The sequence below is a fragment of the Raphanus sativus genome, chromosome 6 (assembly GCF_000801105.2).
Source record: "Raphanus sativus cultivar WK10039 chromosome 6, ASM80110v3, whole genome shotgun sequence".
NCBI lineage: Eukaryota > Viridiplantae > Streptophyta > Magnoliopsida > Brassicales > Brassicaceae > Raphanus > Raphanus sativus.
The window spans coordinates 10841353-10862955 of NC_079516.1; the positions used below are offsets into that span (position 1 = coordinate 10841353).

At 32.4% G+C, this 21603-nt stretch overlaps 1 pseudogene; it reads left to right on the forward strand.

Annotated features, from left to right (window-relative positions):
* Positions 1–20904: 20904 nt before the first annotated feature.
* On the forward strand, positions 20905–21603 carry LOC108836706 (60S acidic ribosomal protein P2-3-like; annotated as a pseudogene).

Here is a 21603-nt window from a genome sequence, read left to right on the forward strand (position 1 = left end):
ATAGAAATACATTTTAATTTTTTTTATATTTATTAAAATTTTTGATAAAATTAAAAAGTTTACATACATTTTAAACTCTTTGTAAACTGTTTTTTATTAGGTTGATTTAACGTTTTTATTAAAAAAATGTAAATCATTTTTATTTTTATTAAGTTTTACAAAGTTTATTTTTATTAAAAAATTAAAAGTTTTATTTTTATTTTCCCTTTTTAAACGTTTTTAATTATTATTATTTTAAATTATATTAGTTTAATGTGTTTAATTAGATTAATCAAAGGTTAGTTTTGGGATTATAAAAGAAATTATATTAAAGGGACAACTAAATGATGGTTTTATACTATAGGGACAACAATGCTGAATTTTTGTTCTGTTTTGGCAATTTTCCCTTCATTTAATTTGTGTACAAGGGACAGGTTTCTTTTGCTAACATTTTATGTCGTCTAAAGTGCAAGTTTTTGTGAAGCTAAGCAAGCTTTTTTGCATGTTTTTTGCTTCATAAACTCGAATATAACGGTACTGATCCAAGTACTGTTACTCTTCTGTAATATATAAACTTTGGTTAATATGATATAGAGATGTTTTTCCTTTTGTTTATTATATTTTTTTTTGTAAACTAATTTTATTATATATTTCACCTGCTTATTATATCAAATTTCTATAACGATTTGCTTATCATTATTTGGATTATATGTTTTATCTTAATTAGTGTTTGACTTTGTTTTTCTTTGCTAAATCGCTTTTAAAAACGACTTTTAGATTTTTGATAATACAATCTGAGTGGGTAACAAATACACATCATGATCAAGTTCAATCTACATTTGGGATATCTAATATATTAAGAATGAAGTACAATTTACAATTAACTCTTACTTCTCCTAATATATTACAAGTCTATGCCATTGCCTAAACCTTATTTAACACTTAATTTAAACCACATAAATTTAAGGTTAATTGCGCTCCATATACACGGAAAAAAGTTTATTTAGTTCCTTGGTTGTTCCACTGTTCGTATTTTCAATATCCCGATAAAGTCCTTATAACATAGAAGCACTCTATCTGAATCTCCGGTAAACATAAACTCGTTCCTCCCCCTTCGTATCTTTTTCTTAATTACAGTGAAATAAATCCAATGCTTATTCTGCTCTTCTTCTCTCTCCCTCGCAAATTCTTTTCTTCGTCGCCATCCCCATCGTACCTCCTTGTTCCGCCTCCTCTCCTGTTAAGCCATGGCTTCTCCACTTCCTCCTTGCTTCATCATCTCTGTTTTTCGTTTGGATTACTGCCGGATCCAGCAATTTGAATCGGGTTTCTAGGTGTGTATCTAACTTCTATGGAGTGATGGAGAGGTCGTGGAAGGTTGGATCTTTGCAGGAGGCGCCGCCGTGATTGTAGATCGAGGGTTTGCTATAGCCAAATCTGGATCAGATCTGCTTCGGAGGGTCTGCCGGAGTGGCAGAGCGTCGCTGCCTCCACTGCCTTCTCTTGTCTCTTCCGTCGGCGGCTCTTGTAAGAACTTCCCCGTCTAGTACCTTTGGTCTATGATGAAAAGATGATGTAGAGGCTTTCGCTGGGGAACTCCTCCCGTTCGGATTTCACAGCAGTCACCAAGGCGTCTTCTTTGGCTTGAGTTCTGTCTTTGGTTTGTGATGTCTCAGGGTTCGTGCCGTTCCTCTGCTCTGTTTTTCCTTGGTTTGACGGGTCCTTCCTCTGTATTAGGGAGTTTTTTTATTTTTTTAAGACTCAGAATCTCTGAGACACCACTGCTTTGATTAGCTATTCAATATAGGTGGTTTCTTGTTCGATGGTCTGTTCCCGAGTTTGGCTCCATCATCTTTAAACGCAAAGTCTCTCTGTTATTGCTAACACACAAGCTGTTCTCAATAGTTTGGGTTTATTTTAGTCAATCATTATTTGCTCTAGTTTGTGTACGTCTCTGTTTCAATTGTCTATGTTTTTTCCTCTCGTTTTCCATTTGTGGGCATCTGTCTCTGGAGACTATTGTTTAGTCTGCCGGCTTTGTTTCCGGGATTCTTTTAATCGCCGGCATTGTAATATGTTGTCTATGTTAATATAAAAATCCTCTAGTGTTTCAATTGTCTATATCGCCTCAAACAAACCACCGATTTTAACTTTAAGTCAAACCACATCAGTTCCATAGTTCGGTCAATTTGTTTCATTCTACTCGGATTAGAAAGTCTTCGAATTTGCAGAAAAACTATATGATATATTCTTAAGATTAATGAATATCTTCCTATTAATTTATCTATATACAGTTAAAAACTCTATAAATTAATAATGTTAAGAATTTAATATTTTATTAAATTATAGAGTTAATAGTTTACAGAAATTTTCATATTTTTAGATTTATATCTTTTAAAATGGGTTTTATGTATACATATGAAGAATACCTAATTTACGTTATATGTATTGCTTTAGTTTTATTGATGCAAATTTTATATTGTTTTTATTTGGGGTATACAGTAAATACAAATGTATTTTAAGTATAAAATAACAAAATAAATATTAGTTTATTTAGAGAGATTAAGAAATAATAAATATAAAATTTACTATGAATGAAAAATAAGCTATGCAAGATATTTATTATATTTATATAAACATTATGAACACTACTTATTACTCCCACCATTTCATATTAAGCGTCGTTCTAGATTTTAAATTTTGTTTCAATAAAAGTATTGTTTTTTATTTCCAATGCAAATATTAGCTGAATTTTCCAAACTTTACCCTTATTTTTAAAGTCATTAATTAATAAAAATTAAAAAACATATATTGAATAGCGTAAAACTGAAAATTGTTAAATTTTCTTAATTCTTGTGCAAACATCTTAAACGATACTTATTCTGTAACAAATAGAGTAATTTATGTTTATATTGGGACCACATATTTACATAAAATTATATTAAAATATTATTTTTCTTTTTATCGAATTGTGTCAAATTTTACTTGCCCAAATCGGGCCATGTAAAATTTATTAATTATATTGTTTATTAATTTATAGAATATTAATTTATGTAGTTTCTACTGTATTAACTAACCAAATATAGTTTATCTAGAAAACTAATATGTATACTGACCAAATTCGCATATTACAATATATTCTCTTTAACAAACATGTAAATCAGGTTTAATATATTTTAGTTTAAATTTTCAGGAAAAAAACAATATATGGGGTTACACTAAATTCAATGGTAATTGTAAATTCTGATACAGCAAAAAAAATTTAAAATCATAACCAAATGGCCGAACTCAATAACATAAATTATTAGCTAACTAATTTTTTTAAAGCTATACTTATTTTTAAAGTTTTTGTCAAAACATGTATTTATTTAAAAAATCTAATATCAATTTTACAGTTTATATAAAAACTTTAAATTAACAAAAAATAACAATATATCTTTAATAAACCCCATAAGTATTCTTATTAATCTAATACTCCCTCCATTTTTCAATGTATGATGGTTTAGAGAGTTTTTGATATTTCAATATGTAAGATGTTTTCATTTTTATGTAGCTTTTGATTTTATTGAAAATTGTGTAGCCAATAGTATTTTGTTTTCTATTTCTAATTGCTTGGATAGTTTCAATTAATATTTTAATAATATTTATATGGTAAAAAGTAACTTTCTCAATACTTGTGCAAATGTCTAAAACATCATACATTAAGAAAGTATGTTATGTTATATTTACATTTATTGTGATGTCGATTATAGGAAGTCTTGTTCACCAAAATTTACTTGTACTTGGTCTCCAAGCTAAACTCTCTCATTGTATCACTATATAAGGAGTTCATTATTCATGGAATAAGACACACCAATTCCTCTATTCTCTTCTCTTTTATTCTTTACTCAAAACACGTTATCAGCACGAAGCTCTAGCAAGCCAATAGGTATAGATTTTTTTTTTCAGTTTTAGTTTATTTCTATTCTTTCTTTAAATCATGTTTATTATCAATGCATGGTTTGTAAGAATTGATTTATACACAATATGAGCTTAGGAGCTTTAGTCGACAATATTGATCTATCCTTATTTCAAAAAAAGAAAATCGTTTGATTTAAAAGAGATCTTGTCGATGTTTATAAGCTAATGCCCAGTATGTGTTTCTTAAATCATATGTGATGCTTATATATATATATATATATATATATATATATATATATATTTAATATCATCATGTTAGCATACACGTTTATAGTTTATTGCTTTCATTCGATTAAATCATATGTTAGCATACACGATTTAAATCATATGCAGAAGTTTGTTGCTTAATGATTAGCATGCAATTTTTAGGGCTTACTCATAGTTTAATAATTTACGGCTGCATCCCATACTTTTATTAATATTGTCTCTATGGCTGTATCACATAGATATGTAAGATACTTAATATTGTTTCGGTCTTTGACTTAGTTAAACTGCAATAACTTGACTTGTAAAATCATTAATGCATTAATCATAGATTATTGATATTACCTTTTTATTATTATTATTATTTTTCTTTTATTCTATTTTATTTTATTGTTTCAGTGAACTATATCAACGTTTACTAGTTTTAAATTTGAAGTTCTTGATATCACTGGAAACAATTACTTGGCTTGGGCTTTAGATGCCGAATTTCCTAAGTGCAAAGAGACTTGAAGTTATAATCCTAGAAGGAAATGAATCTGAAAGCCAAGATAAAGCAAAAACTATGATACTCCTTCGTCATCACCTCCATGTAGTCTCAAGAATGAGTACTTGACGGTGAAAGATCCGCAAATCCTTTGGAACAACTTAAAGGAAAGGTATGACCACCAGAAAACTGTGATTTTACCTAAAGCTCGGTATGAATGGACACATCTGAGATTACAAGACTAAGTCTGTAAGTGATTACAACTCAGCCTTGTTCAAAATTACCTCCAAGTTGGAGTTATGTGGAGAGAAAATCACGGAAGCTGATAAGTTAGAGAAGACATTCTCTACTTTTCATGAAAATAATGTTGTCCTGTAGACACAATACCGTGAAAAGGGATTCCAGAAGTATTCCCAACTTATATCTTGTCTCATTGTGGCTGAGCAAAACAATGAGCTTTTGATGAAAAATCAGGGATTACGTCCAACTGGTTCTACTCCATTCCCCGAAGCGAATGTGACTGAACAGAACAACACTGGCCGCAGAAATGGCTACACTCGTGGTCGCGATCGTGGTCGTGGACATGGTCGTGGAGATACACGTGGGCGTGGATATGGTCAGATTTGAGTCCGAGGAGTTTCTTTTAAGAACTCTAACTCTCACCAGAAGTGGGAAAACAAGGATGTCAACAAGGATGGTAACAAACAAGCAACTGAATGTTACCGATGTAGAAGTAAAGACCATTGGGCTCGTACGTGCCGTACACCAAAGCATCTTGTTGATCTGTATCAAAAATCAGTAAAACAAAAGGGAAAGAATGTGGAAACAAATATGGTGTACAAAGGTGGAGAGGGAGACTTTGATATGGTTGATGCCACTCACCTTGTCATTTCTGATTTTCTCAAGAAGATAAAAAGTGATTGAGCAATAAATATTAAAGAGATGCTTTGTTTTTATTTATTTATGAGCTTTTAATTATTTGGCTTTTGATTTTTATTTATTATGGTGTTGTTTCTTTTGCATTAATGAATTTAATCTATTTTATTATTTTATGAGATTATAATTTATTTTATTTATTTATTTGAATAGAAATGATGGTGGAGATTTATGCTTGGCAGACAGTGCAACTAGTCACACAATTCTGAAAAATAAGAAACATTTCTCTCATTTGATAAATAGAGAAGCAAGTGTGAGCACTATAACAGGAAGTGCAAAAATAATTGAAGGCTCTGGAAGAGCAAATATAATACTTCCTATGGGAGCACAACTTGAAATAGTTGATGCATTGTATTCCCCTAAGTCTCAAAGAAACTTATTGAGTTTCAAAAATATTCGCAGATGAATATCATATTGAGACAATGAATGAAGAAAATATTGAATTTCTTCATATTACAAGTATTATCCATGACTCTAAGAAAGTAGTAGAAAGACTACCAGCATTCTCCACTGGATTGTATTACACTAAGATTAGTACAATTGAGGCAAATGCCATTGTAAACCAGAAGTTTACTGAAAACATTACTGTTTGGCATGACCGGTTAGGCCATCCCGGTTCAACAATGATGCGGAAATAATCACAAATTCATATGGACATCCACTAAAGAACCAGAAGATTCTTTCCAATGATTTTTCATGTGCTGTTTGTTCTCAAGGAAAATTGATCATAAAGCCTTCACCAGCCAAGATATTTCATGAATCAATAAACTTTCTGGAACGTATTCAAGGAGACATTTGTGGGCCGATTCACCCACCATGTGGAACCTTCAGATATTTTATGGTTCTGATTGACGCATCAACAAGATGGTCACATGTTTCTTTGTTATCAACTCGCAACCTGGCGTTTGCGAGACTGCTTGTTCAGTTGATCAAATTACGAGCACACTTTCCAGATGTTCCCTTAAAAGCAATTCGCCTAGACAATGCTGGTGAATTCATGTCTCAGGCTTTTAATGATTATTGCATGTCTATTGGGATAAGTGTTGAACATCCTGTAGCACATGTTCACACACAAAATGGTTTAGCTGAATCGTAAATTAAACGTCTTCAGTTGATTGCTAGACCACCACTTATGAAATCAAAACTCACAGTCTCTGCATGGGGGCATGCTATACATGCAGCAGCATTGATTCGCATAAAGCCAACGAGTAATCATCAGTTTTCCCCATCACAATTGATTATGGGTCAAGAGCCAAATATTTCTCATCTTAAGATATTTGGATGTGCAGTATATGTTCCAATTGCTCCACCACAGCGAACTAAAATGGGACCTCAAAGGAGGTTAGGAATATATGTTGGATATGATTATGCATCAATCATTAAGTATTTAGAGCCATCCACATGGGATTTATTTAAGGTCCGATTCGCAGATTGTCATTTTAATGAGTCTGTTTTTCCAACATTAGGGGAAGAGAAAAAACAGTTGGGAAAAGATATTAACTGGAATGAATTATCATTATCTTATCTTGATCCTCGAACTAAAGAATGTGACTTAGAAGTCCAAAAGATAATTCATTTACAAAGCTTAGCGAACCAGTTGCCAGATGCATTTACTGACCCAAAGAAAGTGACCATGTCACATTTCCCAGCTATAGATGCTCCAGTTAGAATGAATGTCCAAGAAAGACAAAATCAACCTGCTAATGAGTCTAAGACACGCCTGAAGCGTGGTAGACCTGTCGGTTCTAAAGATAAAAATCCTCGAAAAAGAAAAGGAGCAGAAATTGGCAATAATGAAACCGAGGTAATAACTACGAATGAAAAATCTCCAGAAGAGAACATGACACCAAAGGAAATTCAGGTACCTGATAATGAAGAGATCTCAACCAACTTTTTCATGTCTGGAATAAAATGGAACAGAAATCAAATCGACGTCGATGATAATTTTGCATACAAAGTAGCAGTTGATCTTATGGACGAGGATCATGAACCAAAATCTATTGAAGAGTGTACACGAAGAAGTGATTGGCCAAAATGGAAAGAAGCAATAGATGCTGAATTAAAATCTTTTGCAAAGAGAACAGTGTTTGAACATGTAGTCCGTACACCTAAAGGTGTGAAACCAGTGGGTTATAAATGGGCTTTTGTACGAAAGAGAAATGAAAACGGTGAGATTGTGAGATACAAAGCACGTTTAGTTGCTCAAGGATTTTCACAAATACCCGGGAATTTATTATGAGGAAACATACTCTCCTGTGGTGGATGCTACTACATTCAGGTTCCTTATCAGTCTGGCGATAAAAGAAGGACTTGATTTACACTTAATGGATGTAATCACAGCTTACTTATATGGCCCACTGGATACTGATATTTACATGAAAGTCCGTGAAGGATTTAAACTGCCTGAAGCATAAAATTCTAATTCTCGAGAAAGTTATAGCATAAAGTTAAATCGATCTCTTTATGGACTGAAACAGTCAGGACGTATGTGGTATAATCGTCTAAGTGAGTACTTGTTGAAAGAAGGCTATAAAAACGATCCTATCAGTCCATGCATCTTTATAAAGAGATTTGAAAAAAGATATGTTATCATTGCAGTGTATGTTAATGATTTGAACATCATTGGAACTCCTGAAGAGATCTCACATACAATAGAATACTTGAAGAAAGAATTTGAGATGAAGGATCTAGGAAAAACAAGATTTTGTTTGTGACTACAAATTGAGCACCTCAAGAATGTAATCTTAGTGCATCAAGAAACTTACACAAAAAGGTGGCTAAACGATTTTCTATGGATCAAGCACATCCTTTGAGTAGTCCAATGGTTGTAAGATCACTCGATGTGAATAAATATCCCTTCCGCCCTAGAGAAAAGGATGAAGAGGTTCTTGGTCCTGAAGTACCATACTTAAGTGTAATAAGGGCATTAATGTATCTTGCCAGTCAAACAAGACCTGATATATCATTTGCAGTGAATCTATTGGCAATGTTTAGTTCATTCCCAACTCGTAGGCATTGGAATGGGATAAAACATATACTTCGTTGCCTCTAAGGTACGAAAGACATGGGTATATTCTTTCTAATCTATCAACAGAAGATTTGATTGGTTTTGCAGATGCTGGGTACATGTATGATCCCCACAATGCTAGATCACAAACAGGATATGTGTTTACTTGTGGTGGAACTGCTATCTCTTGGCGTTCGACGAAGCAAACCATTGCAGCTACTTCTTCCAACCACGCAGAGATTTTAGCCATTCATGAAGCTAGTCGCGAGTGTGTATGGTTAAGATCAGTCATTCCACATATACGAGAAAATTGTGGTCTATCTACGGGAAAAGGAGCCCCAACAGTCATGTATGAGGACAATGCTGCATGTATCGCTCAACTCAAAGATGGATACATCAAAGGAGACAGGACAAAGTACATTGTACCGAAATTCTTTTTCACTCATGATCTACAGAAAATGGCGATGTTCGTGTTGTTCAAGTTCGTTCAAGTGAAAATCTGGCTGACTTATTCACCAAGGCGCTACCCACTGCTACTTTCAAGAAGTTGGTTCATCTTATCGGATTACGTCGTCTCAAGGATCTTGACGTCTGTACATATGAGGGGAAGTAATTGCGCGCTGCACTCTTTTTCCCTTAACCTTGGTTTTTCCCATTGGATTTTCCTGGTGAGGTTTTTAATGAGCAGCATCTTACGCGCATAATAGACATCAAGGGAAAGTGTTATATTTACATTTATTGTGATGTCGATTATAGGAAGTCTTGCTCACCAAGATTTACTTGTACTTGGTCTCCAAGCTAAACTCTCTCATTGTATCACTATATAAGGAGTTCATTATTCATGGAATAAGACACACAAATTCCTCTTTTCTCTTCTATTTTATTCTTTACTCAAAACATGTTACATTTTAATATTTATTAAAACAAAATGAATAAAAACAGTAACCCACAAAAAGATAAACACAATCTGATCATTTATAAAGCTGAGAAGTATTGAACAAGGCAAAAAAATGCCAAAAATGAATAACGTATAAATCTATAACCGGTACTTAAACAATTACGTTGATTAGTACTAAAATAAAAACTAAAAATGTATTAAACACCCGCACGGATATGCGGGTCAAGCTCTACTATATAATAAAATTAGGGTCTCACAAGGATTGCCTTCGTAAATGTTTAAATTGATATTAGGTTAGCTTTAAGGGTTGGTTATATATTTTGTGTGAACCATTATTTTCCATGTGATTTTTGCTAATATAGGATTTTACTATAGTTATGATTTTTTAAATGAGACAATGTTTTATTTATATTTAGATGGTATAATTACTATTTTTGTTTGATTTATTTTAAGTCATTAATTAGCATATCTAATCTAATCTATTAATTTAGATTCTTATTTTTTTATCTATTATACAAAAGTCATATTGGACCATTTCATTAACAACATACCAAATTAAACTAAATAGGTGTATTGGATGAACCAACCTAATTAATTAACAATGTCTAATTTTTTTCTTTCAAAAATGACTACGAAGAAGAGATTTTATTTTAATCTACGAAGAAGAGATTTTATTTTAATCTCAGTTTTGAGACAATTGAAGGTGGTTTACAATTACACTTAATCCGGAAGAATCGGATCTTCCAAATGGGTTTTGGGTTTCTCTGACATGGGAGATCGTGAGACATTACTCTCGGGTGTATGAGGTGTTGAGACCATAAGTCCGGAAATAAATGTGTTGGACGTTGCTTTGTGGTTGCACAAGTCATGAGGTGTTATGACGTACCGTTATCTTATTGGTTGGAGATATTAATTATGATTTGGCAAGATATAATTATTGCAGCTTAGAGATAAGGTTGAATCATGAGATTTAAAGTTATCAAAATTAAAACGATGATTGGCTCGAGAGGTTAAAGGGGTCAAGCTTTGAGAGTTTGTCTCAGGGTTTTTGAGTGCAGAGAGAAAACAGTGTTGTGTCGAAGTTGAACAAGATTTTGGATGCTGAACAAGTCGGGAAACTTGGTTGTTAGTTTAAGGTTGGGTAGATTAGAAATTGATCAGTGTCGATTCACATGTTGTGAAGTCGAGTAAATCTGATTGAACAGAGTGTAACTTGTTTAAAAGATTTCTAATAAAAGACAACCGATATTTGTAGAATTTTGTTCATTAGTATTTTCTGTTTCTGTGTTCCTAGTTCTTACAATTGGTATCAGAGCAGGTCACCTACCTAGATCTAGATATCTATAACAGTTTGAGGTCCTGCAGCGAACATGGAAACAACAGAGTGTGTGGTGGCTCATAAATCACTCATGTTAGATGAAAACAACTTTGGGCACTGGAAGGTACGCATGAGACACCAACTCAAAGGGATTGAAGAAGATGTCTGGACAGCGGTTGAAATAGGATGGACAGATCCAACAGTCTTTACTGAAGAGGATGAGGAGATACCTTAACCTCAAAACAAGTGGACAAAGACAAAAAAGACTGCATCAAGACTCAATGCAAATGCGCTATCAGAGATCTTTAACGCCATTAGTTCCCATCAGTTTAAACTCGTGTAAGGATGTTGTTCAGCCAAGGATGCATGGGATATGCTGGTGGAATACTATGAGGGAACGTCTACTGTTAAAAGAGCAAGACTAGATTATTTGGCCTCCCAGTTCGAGATTTTGAGAATGGCGGAAGAAGAATCTATCACGAGCTTTAGCTCAAAGCTGAGTTCTATTGCAAATGAAGCAATTGTCCTTGGTAAGAACTTTAAGGATAAGAAACTGGTCAAAAGCTGATAAGATGTCTTCCAGAAAAATTTGCATCCTATAAGGCATTGTTCAAGGTTGGAAAAATACAGATGAGATGAAGTTTTCACAGTTGGTTGTGATTCTTAAAGCTGAAGATACGGAAATAACTACTTGTCCAACCAAGATAGGAAAAGAAACACTTTTTGCTGCTGAGAAGGAAATTGATAGATTTCGGTCACTTCATGAAAGTCTAAATCAAAAATTGGACGAGTGTGTTGGATTGCTGACACAAAATTTCAAGGAGGCTTTAAAGAAATTTGATAAAAAGCAGAGAAGGAACTCTAACTCACCTGAAGGTTGTGCTAGTAAAGGTTGTCAAACATGTGATTGTCACTGCCATGATGTGTGCAAGAGACAACCTGAGGTTGAACGTCCATATCATTAGAAGAGAAGTGATGAAAAGCTTAGTCTTGTAGCTCTTATTGGGAAAGAAAATGATGAAGAGCTTGAGCTGGATTCTGATTCAGATAGTGATTGAAAGATAGATGTGAAAGCTGAATATCGTAAGCTCTATGATAGTTGGGTTGAATTGAGCAACGAGAATCTGAACCTGCTGAAGAACAAGACGCTAATTAAAGCTCAGATTAATATAATAGAGATGGAAAAGCCTACAGCATTGAAGCTAGAGACGTCAACATGTTCAACGAAAGATAACGGGTTGCCCAAGCAGACATAAGCCGGACACGAAAATACATGTGTATTGGAATAAAAGATAAATAGGTTATCAGACCTTTTGTCAAAAGAAAAGGAGAAAAGCAGAAATCTTGAGCATAATTTGAATGGAAACAACAAGATCAGGATGTTAAGCAAAGGAACAAAGGATTTGGATACTCTTCTTGCCATGGGACAGTCTGCAAAACAGAATTGGGGTCTTGGATACATAGGCAATCGTGTGTCAAGCTCTAGCAGTGGAAAAATCAAGCATGTCTCGCCAATTTCGTTCGTGCTGAACCAATTTCTGATATAATACCAAAGGAGGTTGAATCGCATCAAACATGTTCAAGCCATAAAGTACTCGTTGAACAGAAAAATTAGAAGGTCAAACAAGGCTGCTACTTCTGTGGAAAACCTGGACACATACATAGATACTGTTATGCTTTGGAAAGCAAGATTAAGTCAAAGAAGGCTGGAGAACATAGACTCAACAATGAATGTTACTCTTGTGGAAAACTTGGACATACTCATCGATTCTGCTATGAGCTAATCAACAATATCAAGAAGGCTTAGAGTGAAAGCAAATTTTATGTTGAGCCAAAAAGCTATGGTAATGAATGGATTGCAAAATCAGATTTGTATTCCAAATGCAAGGAGGCTGTTCAAGAGCTTGTGTGCAAAGTAGCGCATGTTCAGAAAAATTGGGATGTTCAAATGTCAACCGAAGATGGGTTAATACTGAGGTAGTTCGAGGAATACTCAGGCATGTTAATGAAACCAATGCTTTATGCCAGGTATGAGCAGGATGGGGTTCCAAAAGGTGTGACAAAGACATTATTTATTATGAAGATTTTCAAAGAGTTTTGTCACTCAAGCACGGGAAGATTGAAGATTTTTTTCAGTTTGATGCTTAGCTGAGGGGGAGTTTCTTGCAATTGTTAACTAGTAAGCTTGAGTTGTAAAACTCAGTGAAAAGGGGAGAGATTGTTGAGACCATAAGTCTGCAAATAAATGTGTTGGAAGTTGCTTCGTATTTGCACAAGTCATAAGGTGTTATGACGTGGCATTATCTTATTGGTTGGAGATATTAATTATGATTTGGCAAGAGATAATGATTGCAGCTTAGAGATAAGATTGAATCATGAAATTTAAAGTTATCAAAATTAAAACGACGATTGGTTCGAGAGGTTAAAGGGATCAAACTTCGAGAGTTTATCTCAAGGTTTTTTAGTGCAGAGTGAAAACAGTTTTGTGTCGAAGTTTAACAAGATTTTGGATCCTGAACAAGTTGGGAAACTTGGCTGTTAGTTTAAAGTTGGGTAGATTAGAAATAGGTCAATGTCGATTCACATGTTGTGAAGTCGAGTAAATCTGATTGAATAAAGTATAACTTGTTTAAAAGATTTCTAATAAAAGGCAACCAATATTTGGAGAATTTTGTTCATTAGTATTTTCTGTTTATTTGTTTCTAGTTCTTACATGAGGTTTGATTTCAATGAAAATTGTATTTTAATAGGAGGTTACATCAGTAAGCTGTGAAATCTTTGATAGAGTGTCCTACCTAGATGCAATTAATGTAAGAAAATAAAATGCGAGCAAAATTCTCAGAGCTCCATAATCTGTCCTGCTTTTATCTACAACATAGACAAAAGATAACCAAATGCTAATTACAATGACATAATATATTACATATAATAATAATTTTGAACAAGACACATGGAGACAAATTCTATAGAGTTACATGATATATAATACTAAACATATTGTGGTTTCAGGTTTAGAAAAATTATGGATTTCGATCCGAAATTTCCTGAAATTAGAAAAAGCCAAACCACAACTAAGAAGATAATTGTTTACAAATCTACCACGAAAAGCTAATACAACATAAAAATAACTAGGATAAATTGATAGCAAATTCAACGCAAAGTTCGAATGCATCCAAAAAAATCTCATGACATCACAAAGCTTCAGAATTAGACCTTGGATCGTGATGTTGTATTCTAAAATACGATTTACTAGGATGAGATCCGCGCCCTGCGCGGGGTGAGATAAGCCTTTTTAGAAAAAAAATTAAAGTTTGAAGTTTTATTTTCAAACATTATATATTTTATAAATGTGATATTAAAATTTAATAAATGTGATATTAAAGTTTGAAATTGTATTTTCCAACATTATGTATTTAATAAATGTAGAAGTATTAAATTTTAATAAATGTAATATAATCGGCCAGCCCATAATTATACTTGTTCGGTCAATTATAAATGTCATTTATATATATAATTTCAAGTTTATTTGATTTAAGAAGTAATTATGGGAAAATATATTATAAATTAAAGTTTAAAATTAAAAGATAACAGAATAAAAAACACCAAAATAAGAAAGTGTGAACTCATAATAGGAAACAAAAAACAGATTTAAACCACAGAATAAAATCCACCTATTTAGAAGCAGTAAAATAATAAATTTATTAATACCAAATAAGTTCAGTACAATGCAAATCCTAATAAAGTTAATATTGGTCTTGCAACTATACAATTGAATATTTGATTTAAAAATTATTGTGTATTTTAACATTTTGTAGATATTTGGAATAAAATTAATAAATACCCATATTTTTAATATGTTGTGTAGTATGTAAACACATGTAAAAATAATAAATCAAAGTAATAAATCGTAGTTTCACAGATGTGTTAATCGTAATATGAATAATACAATGTGAAGATATAATTAAATCAAAAAGTATATACTAAATAGAATTGTAAAGGAATGCATCTAATTAGTTACGTCGTATCAAACATTTACAAACTACATTTTTTTGTTTATCGGTGGCTTTTTTGAAAACACATTTTAGTAACTTTATTTGTTGGACCTAGGGGTGTTTAATCCAGATTTCAGTTTTGTTTTTTCGGTTTTCCGGTATTTCGGTTAGTAAAACATAACTACCACTCTAAATCATATTTACTTAGGTTCAGTTTATATACTATCGGTTTTCGATTTATTCGGTTTTTTTACCAAAAACATAATTATTTAGTTTGATGTAATATTATATTAATTTTAGAGTCATGTTGTCAATACAGTCACTTATTAAAAAATATTATATGTTCGTATAAATGAAAAAAAAAGAATAATGATTCTACCATCAAATAAAATAATCAAATCTGAACTAAAATAAAGTTTGGAATTTTCAAAATAAAAATAATAAACAAAACATAAGCATGAAAGAAAGTTTTTTCACTCTTTCATATTTAGTGTTCATCAAAGTCATGATTCTTCGATTGAATACAAAACTCTGTTCGTTTATAGATAAGAAAAACAATTGTGAATAATTTCCACTAATTGTTGTCCATCAAATTTATAACATTCACTTCAATTTAGTCAAATGCTAAAATAAAGAAAACATATTTTTTAAAAGACTAAGAAGATATAAGAATCCTCGATTGCGATGTATTGTTATGTAATTATATAGTTGATGGGTTTTAGATATTAGGGCTTCTCTATTACTATAAAAATATGGTAATGGTTATTAACAAAAAAAATAACTTATATAAAAACATATTTTCATGTGTCATTATAAAATAGATACACATGTTTCTACTTTTGATCAGTTTTGTTTGGGTTATTCGGTTATAAATCAGACCATATCCAAATCCTACGGTTTTTATAAAATCATATCCATTCGGTTTATATAGTATATACTAAAAATAAACTAAATTATATATTCTGGTTCGGTCCAGAACCGTTCGGTTTTACCATATTAAACAGTCCTAGTTGGATCTCATTTTGGTGGACCGTACATGTTAAGAATAATTAAGATAAGTCAAACCAATAATTATTATATATATATATAGAGAGAGAGAGAGATAAAATTGAAAGTGTCACTTTCGAACTTTCTAACACTTTAAATCTTGAAGTTTTTTTGCTTTCATTTTAAATCTTCAAAGTGACATTTTTAGCATAATAAACTTCTAACGACGTTTTCCTATTCATATGTGACCGGTACTGTTCATTTTACAGGTAAAAAATTAATAAAAAGTAATAAAAACTCAGTAGATAGAATTCTCCAAAACCATCTCAACAATCTCTCCCACAGCACCAACACGAATTTTGCTTCCTGGAAAATTTATTTTTCACCTAAATTTTCAACATAGATCTAATCAGAAAAATAGCTATTGTAAACTAAGATTTTAATTGAAGAGATATGGTAGAGGTTCTGGCTAGACTAATGAATTAGCTCACTTATATAGTAAAAAAACGTGTATAAAAGTTAATGAGAAAAAATCAGAAACTGAATATGTATATGTTTGTATTAAATGTATAAAGATCTTAGGGAATATTTTCGGGCAATTATGGTGACTGTTTTCAAATAATTTCCTATAGTCATGCTTGCGAGAGTAATATTACATTTACTATCCGAATCAATTATTATTTATCTTCATATAAAGAATAAATTTCGGCTATTAGTCAAGATATTTAGTTATTTGGTGATAGTTTACATACGGTCACAGTATTTAAATGTCATGTATTATGGAAACTTTATATTGAGTTAACTAATAATCAGTCAAGTTACATAAAAGTAGGTTTCATATTTTTACAATTTTCCCAATAATAATTGAGTAATAACGTAATGTGTATAATTTGAGGAAATGTTAAAGCTCTTATGTCAAGTGACCACATTCTATGCATATGGTGAGGGAAGAATTATCTTATCAATGACAAATGAAAAAAATATCAAACAATTTATAGTACAATGTTTAAGAAAAAATTCAATATCGAAAAATATATGTGAGCATTGGTGAATGATTTCTGATTTTGTACAATGTTTAAGAACCATTTCAATGAGGTTGTGTGAGTGTTCATATATAATGCAAAAACATTTCCTAACAATAACTAATAATCTGTCAAGTTAATGTCCTAAGTTTAAGACACACCTATTTAGAAACGCCATATTTTATAATATAAAATATATTAATGTTGTTTATATGTCAAGGAAAACATTTCCATGAAAATGTTGGCAGGATAGAAGAGGCACCGACAAACTAATTAATCATTTTACTTTTATTTGGCAGGTTGCAGCAATTATAATATTAAATGGTGGAGGAGTCCAAACGACGTCACGAAAAACAATTTACAAATACGTTTAAAGACCCATAATTTTATTGAAACTTAGAATGCTTATTCAACGAAGCAGTAAACTTATTTATATAGTGAATAGAATATACATTAAGTAGTTAATGCGTATTATACGCCGTAATAGTAAGTAAATATTATATTTTGATAGGCAAAATCTGTCATATCGAAATTTGGACAAAATATACTCGTAATCCCTAATTTACTGATATTATAACAAAATATATAGAAAGTGAAAAGAATGCAACTAATTTCGTATGCAAATATATAAAAAATAAATCTAATTAGTTCCTAATTCACTCACTATTTAATATTTGTCAAAATTTGATTTATATATGCAAAACAAATTTGGAAAATCTTCGTAAAAATCATTTCAAAATATAGAAAGTGGAAAGGAAGAGAATAATCAAAATTCGATTTGGAAATAAAAAATCATAATTCACTCTCTATTTAATATGAGTCAAAATTTCATTTCCATATGCAAAACAAATTTACAAAATCTTCTTAAAGATTATTTCAAAATATAGAAAGTGATAATTAATGAAATAATCAAGTGGACCACACACTCGAATCCCGACATTGACTACTTTCCTTTTATACATATGCGGACATGAAACTATGTATAAGTAACATACGAATATGTAAGTCTGTCCAATGACAATAGCCGTAATATTCTAAGGTGAGTAAGCCTTTTTTCATAAAGCGTCTGAGAAGGAATTTCGTGCTACCACGTCGTCAAAATGACATAGTCATAATCTTCACGGCTTATGTAACTTGACTGATTATTAGTTACCCCAATATAAAGTTTCCATAATACATGACATTTAAATACTGTTTCCTATGTAAACTATCACCAATTAACTAAATATCTTGACTAATAGCCGAAATTTATTCTTTATATGAAGATATCAAATAATTGATTCGGATAGTAAATGTAATATTACTCTCGCAAGCATGACTATAGGAAATTATTTGAAAACAGTCACCATAATTGCCCGAAAATATTCCCTAAGATCTTTATACATTTAATACAAACATATACATATTCAGTTTCTGATTTTTTCTCATTAACTTTCCACTCTCTATTTAATAGGACTAATAATTGGGTTTCCATATACAAAAGAACAATATAAATCTCATTAAAAATCAGGACAAATATAGAAGGTGAGAATGAAGGCAAAAATCACGTAAACATAAATGGTAGAATCACGAAACTTAATTATTTCCTTATATACACATGCCGACATGAAACTATGAAAGATACTTATACGAATATGCATGTCTGTCCAATGGCATAAACCGTAATATCCTTAGATACTTAAGCCTTCTTTCAAAAAGAGGCTGAGAAGGAACCTCGTGCCGACACGTCGTCAATAATGGCAATTCCGAAAATATGTTACTCTTTGAAGGTTACTCTTATTTTTTGCTTCTCTTTTAATACTAAGGGGATTGGTTTAGAGATATTATCTTTTTATTAAAATAAAAAAATATAGAATATTTAAATATATATTATTACACATACATTTGATATGGTTATAAAAACATTATTTTCTCATAAATATTGACAATTATATAAGATATTTGTGTAAATAAATTTCGGATTTAAAATATACATATTTAAATTTTTTGCCATTAAGGATTCAGGAGGTTTGTGTCGAAAGTCTTTCCCTAACGACGATAAAAAAATTAGGTGGATATTTCTAATGGTGCTGCAAGGATTAGGTGGTGAATGTCTAATGATGCTTCAAGGGTTAGATGGATAAATCCTAATGGTGTAACATGGTTAGGTAAAGAGTCATGTTGGGGATTATGGCAGTACGAGATGTGTAGCAGGTTTCGCTGGATGTTGAAAACTGAGGATTTATGTGGTACTTGGTTTGAGAGGAGGTTTGTTTGAATGCAAACAAAGTCTCACCTTGGAAGTTTAGACAAATAATATCTAGTATATATATAGATGTCTAACTCTGATTAGAACGAGATATTTTGGGAAGGAACCCAAAATCAAATCCATGCAGGCTTTATTTACGGATCCAAAATGGACAATATCGTACCAATCGGACTAGGGAGAGTTGGCCATGGGCTTGAAAAACCGAACACTTTGGAATTGTGTTAAACTTTCGATCGAGCACACTTCAGTTTAGAAAACTAATATCCAAATCAATATACATTTTTTTAATTGTTCAATATATACAATTTTAGTTTTTTTTTTTATCAAATTTTTTTGATCAAATATACAATCTTAGTTTATAAACTTCATATTATTTTTTACATTGATGATTAATTAATAATTTCACAAAAACTATTTTTATACATTTTTAAAATGAATTAAATAGATCAAATCACGATGTAGACTACAGAATAAGTCTACATAGTAGACTGTGAGATCTACATATATGTAAACTTTTTTTGTTACAAGTAGATTTACGAAGGATAAAACTGTAAAATTGCAGTTTGTTTCTTTGTTTGATCATAAGGACTAAATCGTATTTTTAGCACTCTTTTAAGTTGGTTTTACATTTGATTGAATATAGATGATACTTTTAGGGTTACAATCAATATTTGGGTTGGTTTTAGAAAATCCTCCTTGAATCTTTGATTTTTTTTTGTAGATGTTGTAGGCATGCGTCTGTATATGACTGTATAATGTAATATAAGCTGCCGTTTCTTGTTTGAGAGCTTTGGAAAACTGAAGACTATGTATACTGGTGATTACAAATTCTCGGTCACTGCGGAATTTAGCTAGTCGCTCTTAGAAGTTGGGATATGTAGATACAAAAATTGAGTTGAAGAATGTGGTGGAAAAACTTAGCGATGTAGGTATAAATTGAACGTTTGTTTGTCAAAGAAAAAGAAAACCATTTTCCCCAAAATTTGGTGATCCAGATCCCAAATAATGAATATTAATACCCTCTCCTCACACCCAATATTTATCATCTTTCATAGTCATGTGTGATGAACACAGAACACACATATGTTTGCTACTTAGTTTTATTACCCACAAATGTCTTTTCTACAATTCTGAATATGAAACTATAAAATTTTAAATTCACAACTTCCAAGCTGATCTTGATTTTGGCAATGTCCAAACTTGCCGGACGATAATCTAGTATGGCCCTTTGGCCTAAAAAACAATTCTACGACAACCTGTATTAATCTTGATGACTCATAAGCCGTAAAATTTCAATATTAACCTTAATAAATAAATTAAAAATAATTAAAAATATTATCAAACTGGCCCCAGCTTTAGCTTCATCTTCTTCATCTTCGAAGTTACCTTCAGTGATGACATAGAGATACAACAGCATTACTTTCGGTGAAGACATAGACATGTCGAACATGGATCCACCAACAAGATGCAACGAGTTGAAAAGAAGAGTTTGGAGAAACTCAGCTGGTGGTGCATGCTGGTGACAGTAACAAAGGAGACGACTCAGCTGGTTCGTGTATGTCTTCTCTCCACGTCAAAACTTCTCGAATTCATTGTATATCACCAGCGGGAGCATCAATGATGGCTTCTGATAGCATGATTCCTCTTACGGTGATGTATGAAAACTCTAGTGTGATGGTATGGCTCTCCGGTGCTGAAGAACGGTGACCGTGGTGATGAGATACGGCAGCTCCCAGTCTCAGACTTGCCTCTTCTTCCATGCACTAACTTATTAAAAATCATATAAAGGAAAGAAAACAAGGAACAAAGAAGAGAGGGAGATGCAGCTAGGTGGTCTTTCAACTGCAGAGAAGAAGAAGAAGACAAACGATGAAGGTTATCGCTGCTTTTCTCCTCGCGAAACTCGGCGGAAACAAGAGCCCAAAGAAAGATGACCTGGAGAGCATCTTCGATTCCGTTTCTGCTGAACTTGACGAGGTGAAGACGGATCTGTTATTTTCTCTGGTGAAGGATCACGAAGTAACGGGATGATCGCTACTGGGAGGGAGAAGATGGGGGCTTTATCATCTGGTGGTGGAGCTGTTGCTTATTAGGGACAAATGTCCCACATCGGGTATTGGAAAGGATCCTTAGCAATATATAAGATAGATGAGTCAGTCCACTTATCACCAATTGGTTTTTAGTTGGAAGAACATCTAGCTTAACATAGTATCAGAGACCGATTCACGCAGTCCAACCCGATTCATTATCGATCCAGCCCAAAGTCGGCCCATCGATCCTTGCCCAAACATTCTGAGATTGACGCTGAAAGAGTCATCATCTCGAAGGGGCGCATTAGGGATAAATGTCCCATATAGGGTATTGGAAATGATCCTTAGCAATATATAAGATAGATGAGCCACTCCACTTATCATCAAGTGTTAAGTTGGAAGCACATCTAGCTGTGGCTGGAGCAGGAGGCGACGCTCCTTCCACGGCTGAGCCGGCGGCGAAATCGAAGAAGGTTGAGTTGAGGAAGAGAAAGAGGAGTCGGATGATGGTGAAGGCATAATGAGTCTCTTTGATTGA